The 8,058-nt window shown below is 42.0% G+C and overlaps 1 long non-coding RNA gene across 1 annotated transcript in view; it reads right to left on the bottom strand.

Annotated features, from left to right (window-relative positions):
* The window catches only part of LOC138042767 (uncharacterized), a 2,436-nt gene extending 2,329 nt beyond the window's left edge, over positions 1-107 (bottom strand). Inside the window, exon 1 of the long non-coding RNA XR_011131079.1 lies at positions 1-107. This exon is cut by the window's left edge and continues 241 nt beyond it. This is a non-coding gene — a long non-coding RNA (uncharacterized lncRNA).
* Positions 108-8,058: the final 7,951 nt, after the last annotated feature.

Raw genomic sequence — 8,058 nt, forward strand, 5'->3', positions numbered from 1 at the left:
TGGTTTAACGGCGGCGGGCTGATATAAAGCAGAACAGATCAAATTTCGATTTATTGACGATAACTGCGGACTGTGGACTCGGTATGAAAAACATTTGCTGAGCAAGCGGTAACCTGCGATCAGGCGTACTTTTCTTTAGAGCGCGTACCTTTTCGCGCCCTAAGGAAAAATACACCTGATCATGCGTGTTTCACTTTGCGTGACAAGCTAACCTCTGTCTGTTCTTCTATTCCGTAACAGGTCACGTGCCACAAGATATGGGATCTGGAAACGAATCTGATGATATCTTTGATAGATTATCAGCCACTTTCAAGAAAAAGTTGAAGACATTCCTTTTTATTAACAGTTTTTCTTAATTCCTTACATCATCTCAATTCCATTTTACTTTCTCTTGAATTTCAGCGCTTTGGGCATTGTCGATACAGGGCTATATAAGATATTATTAGTAGTAGTAGTAACAGTAGTATTATTGTCATTATTATTTTATCAGTATATAATAAGAGTTGGTATATTTTTTCTGAAGATTTTTAAAGAAGATTGACCAAAAGTCCATGAAGACAGCATGTAAATATATTTTTAATTACGGCAAGCTACACTAAATGCGATCACTTATTTTTGTATTGTGGAGTTTATGGTCAATAATTATTATTATTATTATTATTATTATTATTATTATTATTATTATTATTATTATTATTATTCGATTCTCTCCAGTTGTCGGGTGTTCTACTGGGTAATGTTTATTGTGTCTCAGCAACTCCCCGTAGCTTAGAGACACAACACTTTCCGCAACAGGTGAGCAGTTCCAAGGATGGCCGATAATTGTACACTTCCAAGGAAGTCAGGTACATCTAGCTTGCCAAACCAGGTCTTTGCACCTTTTGATATGCTTCCAAGAGCACCAATTACGATAGGTATTATTGTGACCTTCGAGGCTCCACGAATCCCTCTGATTTCAAATGCTAGTTCCTGGTACTTTTCAACCTTCTCCTCTTCAGTTCTGGTGATGTTCTGATCTGCTGGCACAACATTATTATTATTATTATTATTATTATTATTATTATTATTATTATTATTATTATCATTATTATCATTATTATCATTATTATCATTATTTCCGTAAGGTCGCAATAGTAGCAAGTATGATGAATACTGTAGGAAACAGACAACTTTTTTAAAAGACATGTTTCGGCATGCTTATGCCATCATCAGTTTAATGAGTTCCTAAGTGTTAACAGTTATAAAGTCTACGGGTAGATGAAAAAATTATTACAACATGATGTAATACAAAAGCGGGTACTATTTACAGGGTGACACCAAACATCAAGGTCTGAACTAAAACGTGAGAAAAGTGTTGTAATGCTGCAATTGTCTGTTAAGTTCCGGTTTGATCTTATTTATATAAAAAGCTTCTTTGAGTTTTAAATAGTATTCCGGATTCTGCCAGCAACTCAATTGATTTAAAACTCAAAGAAGCTTTTTATATAAATAAGATCAAACCGGAACTTAGTAGACCCATCATGAGTAGTCTCCTCGGGCCAAAGTCACGCAACGCTCCTCACTGTAACGTCGCAGACCGATGCAGATCATATGGAAACCAGGCTTTTTTACCTCACTCGTGAACAAAGGAGAAAATACAATTTTTAAACCATAGATGGCTCAAACTCTGTGGTGTGTTGTGAATTTAGAGAGCTTGTATCATTGGCAAGTGTTATTTGATACAAATCAGAAGGCTTAACAAAAGAAATAAGCACTAAATGTTACACTTACTTGTCTGTTGTCTCTTTGTGATCGTTCTTTGGTAATCTGGTGCCATTATGTCCCCTATTTTGCAAGATATCCTCAACCGCAGACCTGTCTCTAAATGAGAGAGATCACCAGTCAAAGGGCCAAGCGAACCGAGAAATCGAGCCAAAAATGCGGCCAAAATCCTTCAATCCGCCTCAAACTCGGCCAGCAACATGTTCCAAGATTCTATCAAGGGAATAGTCCTGAGCACTATCCACTCTGTGAAGCAAAATTTGCCGCAAAATTTCAATTTCTCCATCTGTCAACATCCTTGTGACGATCAGCCGTGCACCCAAACGGTCAATTGGTGACAAGTCACCGCTCCCTCAGTACAAATCTTTTGCTCCACTCCTCCCCGAACTTGAAGAGCGCGAGGTTTCGCTTCATGTCAATTCCGGTTTAGGAGTGGAGCGGAAGATTTACACTAAAGGAGGGGTGACTTGTTACCAATTGACAGTTCGGGTGCAGGCGCAGGGCTGATCGTCACAATATTCCTTTTATGCCTTCGATTCTGATTTGTATCGCATAAAACTCGCCAATTCAAACACAACACAGAGGTTGTGCCACCTATGTTTAAACAACAACATCTATATTTCGGTGGCAACTTGCAAACAGCCACCTTTATCAGGGTGAATGACCGTTAAACCCTCAAGCGTTCTTACTAAGTGAGGTAAGAAATCATTCGCGCGCGAAATAAAGTTGTTTTCGTTATTTCGCGCGCACATGATTTGTTACGTCAATCTTTTATTATTAGGGACTTTACGATCTACGACGGTGAGGTCAACGAAAAGGTCACCTCAGCAACTTCAGAATACCCGGCCACGATTGCGTGACATTAAATGCATGCTCCCGCAGTCCCTTAGTCGATGAAAGTTTGAGCTGGTAATCAGTGGCTCCCGCAGTCCCGCACTCCCGCAGTGGAAAAAGGATGAATATGAAATGGGGATAAAACTACTGCTCCCGCAGTCCCGCACTCCCGCAGTGGAAAAAGGATGTAAAATCAGTTTTAGCTTTCAATTTACGGTTTGGTTAACTACACTTTTTATGAGATCGTCTGACATTAAATGCATGCTCCTAAGAAGACTTTTTATGAGATCGTCTGAAGAATATAGCACTCGTTTACTGATTAAGCCTAAGCGCTTGTTTCAGTGATTAAGTCGAAGCACTCGTTTAAAATATTAGCTTTCAATTTGCGGTTTGGTTAACTACACTTTTTATGAGATCGTCTGAAGAATATAGCACTCGTTTACTGATTAAGCCTAAGCGCTTGTTTCAGTGATTAGGTCGAAGCACTCTTTCAAAAACTTTAGCTGTCAATTTGCGGTTAGCTTAACTACACTTTTTATGAGACTGCAGGAGCAGCAGTTTTACCTCCATTTCATATTCATCCTTTTTCCACTGCGGGAGCAACAGTTTTTCCCCCATTCCATATTCATCCTTTTTCCACTGCGGGAGTGCGGGACTGCGGGAGCAGTAGTTTTACCCCCATTTCATATTCATCCTTTTTCCACTGCGGGAGTGCGGGACTGCGGGAGCAGCAGTTTTACCCCCATTTCATATACTTGCTTTTTCCACTGCGGGAGTGCGGGACTGCGGGAGCAGTAGTTTTACCCCCATTTCATATACTTGCTTTTTCCACTGCGGGAGTGCGGGACTGCGGGAGCAGTAGTTTTATCCCCATTTCATATTCATCCTTTTTCCACTGCGGGAGTGCGGGACTGCGGGAGCCACAGATTACCAGCTCAAACTTTCATCGACTTCGGGACTGTTGGAGCAGGCATTTAATGTCACGCAATCGTGGCCGGGTATTCTGAAGTTTAGCCTATAACTTTGCACTATCGTAAGTTTCTCGCCGTTACCAATGTTCGCGTCGTGCAATGATTATGTGGGCGAAGTATCCTGAAAATAAATTGGTACGAGCGGTTTCAGAGTAAATACCCTGAGAATTATAGATTCACATTTGTGCGCTCGCGTTGTCGTCAAAACTTCAAATTTGGTGATTTCACGTGGTTGTTGTGCAGAGTACCGCACGAGTATGTGATAAAATGCGTGCTGCACGTGCAGCACGATTAGTTTTCCTCTTTTAACCAATGATATTGTTGTTTCGTGGCGTTCTGGCCCGGGTTGCTCGAAGCATGGTTAGCGCTAACCAGCGTTAAATGCCATGGAAACCTATAGGTTTTGATGCCTCTTTACCAACGGTTAGCACTAACCAGGCTTTGAGCAACCGGCCCCTGGTTGACAACCGCGTCGTAGATCGTAAAGTGCCTATATTATCACGTAAGAACGCTTGGGGGTGTAACGGTCATTCACTCCGATGAAGGCAGCTGTTTGCAACCGAAATATAGGTGTTGTTGTTCAAAAATTGTCTGTCTTCTTGAGTTCAAGTATATGCATATCCTCACAGCCGAACAACCAGCCTTGAATTATTATTTTAATTTGAGATTTGACCATTCTCGTTCCCAGAGCTGCGAACCTCTTGGCCAGCGCCATGGCCAAGAGGATCGAAGCTCTGGAAACGAGAATGAGATATGACCTACCTCTCCTCTAATGCGCATGTCAAAAACAAAATGTACTCAGCGGACACTCAGCGTGGAAACAAGGCTGGGTAAAAACATCACATGTTGTTATATAGCTGGAGTTTTTCCCGCTACAGCGCGCCCATTCATTGGCTAGTTCATGGTCACATGGCATTTAACAATGAAACTGTTTACCGCCAAATGCCATGAGCGGGCAACATTGCGAAAACTATTACGTCAAACGGGGAACAGTTCACTGTTACCCGCCAAATGTTGACCGCTGTTGCACGTGATCAGAGCGTGCAGTTGAAGGTGGCCTGATGTTGTCGCTGGAATCTGGGCGCTTCTTTCAAAATGTTTGACCCATTTGTTTTGCTATATAACAAATCACTTAATGACTGGTCCCTCGGGAAACAGTTCATTTTGTTTCCCTCGAATCTCAATGTTTCCCTCGGCTGCGCCTCGGGGAAACATTGACAAAATGAACTGTTTCCCTCGGGACCAGTCATTAAGTGTTTAATATCAGACAGTGCTGAAAACAGGTGCAACTGACGCATTGTGTTGGGATTGGTTTTTATTAATGAGGCGTTTTAAGAATTATCATGTGATCAAACTCGTGATGAGGAGTCAAAAGATACTGCCTCGTATGCAGGTTGTACCTTAACAATTTTTAACCATGGACCAGCCGTTATTTGCTCTTTCGAAGCTGCAGATCCAATGGACATGGCCTAATACGCACGGAGAGGACAAGTTTGTTGGTGAGGTTTGGAGGCTTGCATATTTAACTGGCATTATGCTACGGACATTAGGTAAATGGCTGGATAAAAGTGGTTGGACATCTATCATGGTAAATTCTAGTGTTGCGACCCTTTTGCCGACTCTTTCACCTCAGCTAAGCATATCACAAGAACGAGAAGAGATCATCAAGTAACGTCTGCATCCCTGTATATCCTTCAACACCATGCATACGGGAAATTCATCACATGAGCTGAAAATAGAGATTTTTACAGATTGGAGAGACAAGATGTCACTGTGATAGGTGCCACACTTCCTCTATGTTGTACAGAGTCATGGAGATGCAACTACTTTGCAGTTGGTTAAAGCGTGGATAAACACTAGCAAAACCAATTGCGCCAACCAATGGATAGTGATTTATCCGGTGGATAGCGTTATCCACCTTTGAAAAACTGGGGCCTGATGTAAGTTGTCGCTAGTGTGAAAAGATTATAAAAAAAATCAAGTAATCTCGTACCCAGATCTCACTCTGTCACTGGAAATGTGAGATCTGGTAAAGTTCGAGAGTACACCATTTTTCATTGGCTACTAAAAAAAGGTTGCGGCAATGCAATCTACGCTCCGGTTGGCTTATTTCGCGGCGCACTTAGTGAAGGTTTGGTTTTCGCAAGCTCACGCTCTGTTTTGAATAAATTACAGTTGTGCGGAGGAAAGTTTTGTTTTTTCCGACGCCGGAAAAGCTTTACAGTTGAGGAAAATCACTTTAAAAATTTGCGACGTTTGTGTTAATGGTACCGACAAAATCCCCATGTACCCTGCCACTCGAATAAAGTTCTGCATAGCTGGCTACGCGGTACGCAGAAACTATTAAATTCAAGTTGAAGTATGTAATTTATTCAAAAAAGTGTTTCTTGTTCTTAAAGCGTGACTCGCGAATGAAGTAGTTATCAATTGTGAATTTTACGGTTAGATTAACTCCATTTTTCACGAGATCGTGTCAAGAAAATAGCGTTCGTTGCAGTGATTAGGTCTAAGCACTCTTTAACATTTTAGCTTTCAATTTACGGTTTGGTTAACTACACTTTTCACGAGATCGTGTGAAGAAAATAGCACTCGTTTATTGATTAAGCCTAAGCGTTCGTTTCAGTGATTCTGCAATTGCTCCGACAATTAAATAATCTCGACCGTTCAAAAACAATCGCCTGTAGCGCTTCTTTCTGTTTCGGCTTAAGTTTAAGGTTTCCTTGTCCTCTGTCCAAAAGAATCTCTTCAAGAATACTCTCGAAATCCATTAACTATGCGCAAAATCACCCAAAATCACATCAGAGAGTACGAACATGCGCAGTGATAGAAAAGCCCGTATTCCGGGCCTCGCTGGCTTTACCAGATCTCCCTTCCGTATGAACGTGGGAGATCTGGGTACGAGATTATAAAATCAAGTTGTAGCCCGTTAGTCACGTATTTCAGTGATCACGTGATAATCAAGAACGTGCCCTCACAACCTTCGTCATGTACTACCGGTCCCAAAACAATGCATTACACCTGTTTTCAGCAATGTTCGATCCTAAAATTGTGACGTTTGTGCTCAGCCTCGTTTCCATGCTCGGCATTTTTTTTTTTATATGCGTATTACAGGAAAGGTAGCCCATATATCAAATGCCTCCATATCGCAAATGGAGATAAGTTTATGTACCAATTTAGTGCTTTTATCACAAAACGAACAATTGGACGCCTTAACAGGTAAATTATATAAACAAGAACGAGCGTAACAAAACAAAAGCACGGGATCCTGGAGATGGGTCTGACCAGTAATATAACCAAAACGAGGAAGGCTGATTGAACGGTGAAGGAATATATTTTATAAAGCTTTTCTTCATCAGGATTTTGCCAATCTCGTCCCCAAAATCCGCTTCTCTTTTGGTCAGCACCAAGATCACGGACGAGACGGTCTCTTGAGTTCACGCCGAGGCGAAGCGGCCTCTGGGATTTGAGTTTAGACGCCAATGCTATATACAGTGAAACAACCTCCATGTAGTGGCCGCTCAATAGAGGTTCGTCAGAAGTTAATAATCTTTAGTAGAACATCACCTTATTCTACAACAAACACCTTTAGAGGCTTGTGACAACTTTCGCACAACAGACAGCTCTAATACCTAACAAAAATACAGTATTGTGAGAAAAAAAATTCTCCTCAAAATGTTGAGATGAGGTTCTCCGAACTTGACACGAACAATCTAAATTATGGCGTAAACCGAGTTGATTTTATTACCGGAAAAGGACGCAATGTCTGTAACTGAAACATTGCATTACGGGTCCATAATTAACTTTTAAAAGAATTGCAAGGGAGTCTGTTGCTGAAAAGCCAAACTTCGTGTTTTAAACTCTTGGTGGCCGCTTAATAGATGAAAACAATAGGAGAACTCTCATCGGGACGGCCAAAAGGTGGCCGCTGTCGCTTAATACAGTTATTTCGGGACCTTGATTACTGGCCGCTTAATGGAGGTTGAACTGTAGTTTCTCACAGCCGAAATGCTGTTTCTCGCTTAAATGTAGTTCTACTTCGTCAGTTATCTATACAGTTAACGGGTTCTCCACGTTCCCTTAACGCAAAGACTAGCCTGCGTAGCTGGCGGTAAAGTATTGTAAGCGCGCGGAATAAAGTTTTGGCGGCGACGCCGTGAGCAGGATGGGGAGGAGGACTAATCGCGGCTTCGCGGCTTCGCAGCTCGCGATTAGCCGCTCCGCCGCTAAAACTCCATTCCGCGCGCCTAAAATACCGTCAGCTCCCCAGGCTACGCAAAGACGGGAGCTTGTCATGACAACCTCTTTTGTGCGGGTAGATTTGTGACGTAACTTCTCCACCCTGTAGATCTACCCTACCCTTCAGCAATACGTGCTTCTCGAAAAAGCGAAGGTTGAAGCCTGCAGTGTTCGCCTCGCAAAACTCTGCGATGTTTACGGCTATTGAGAAGAGATCAAGTGAAGCTATGGTCCTCGCAGTTATGAACGCAATTTT

The sequence above is a fragment of the Montipora capricornis genome, chromosome 3 (genome assembly GCF_036669925.1).
Source record: "Montipora capricornis isolate CH-2021 chromosome 3, ASM3666992v2, whole genome shotgun sequence".
Lineage (NCBI taxonomy): Eukaryota > Metazoa > Cnidaria > Anthozoa > Scleractinia > Acroporidae > Montipora > Montipora capricornis.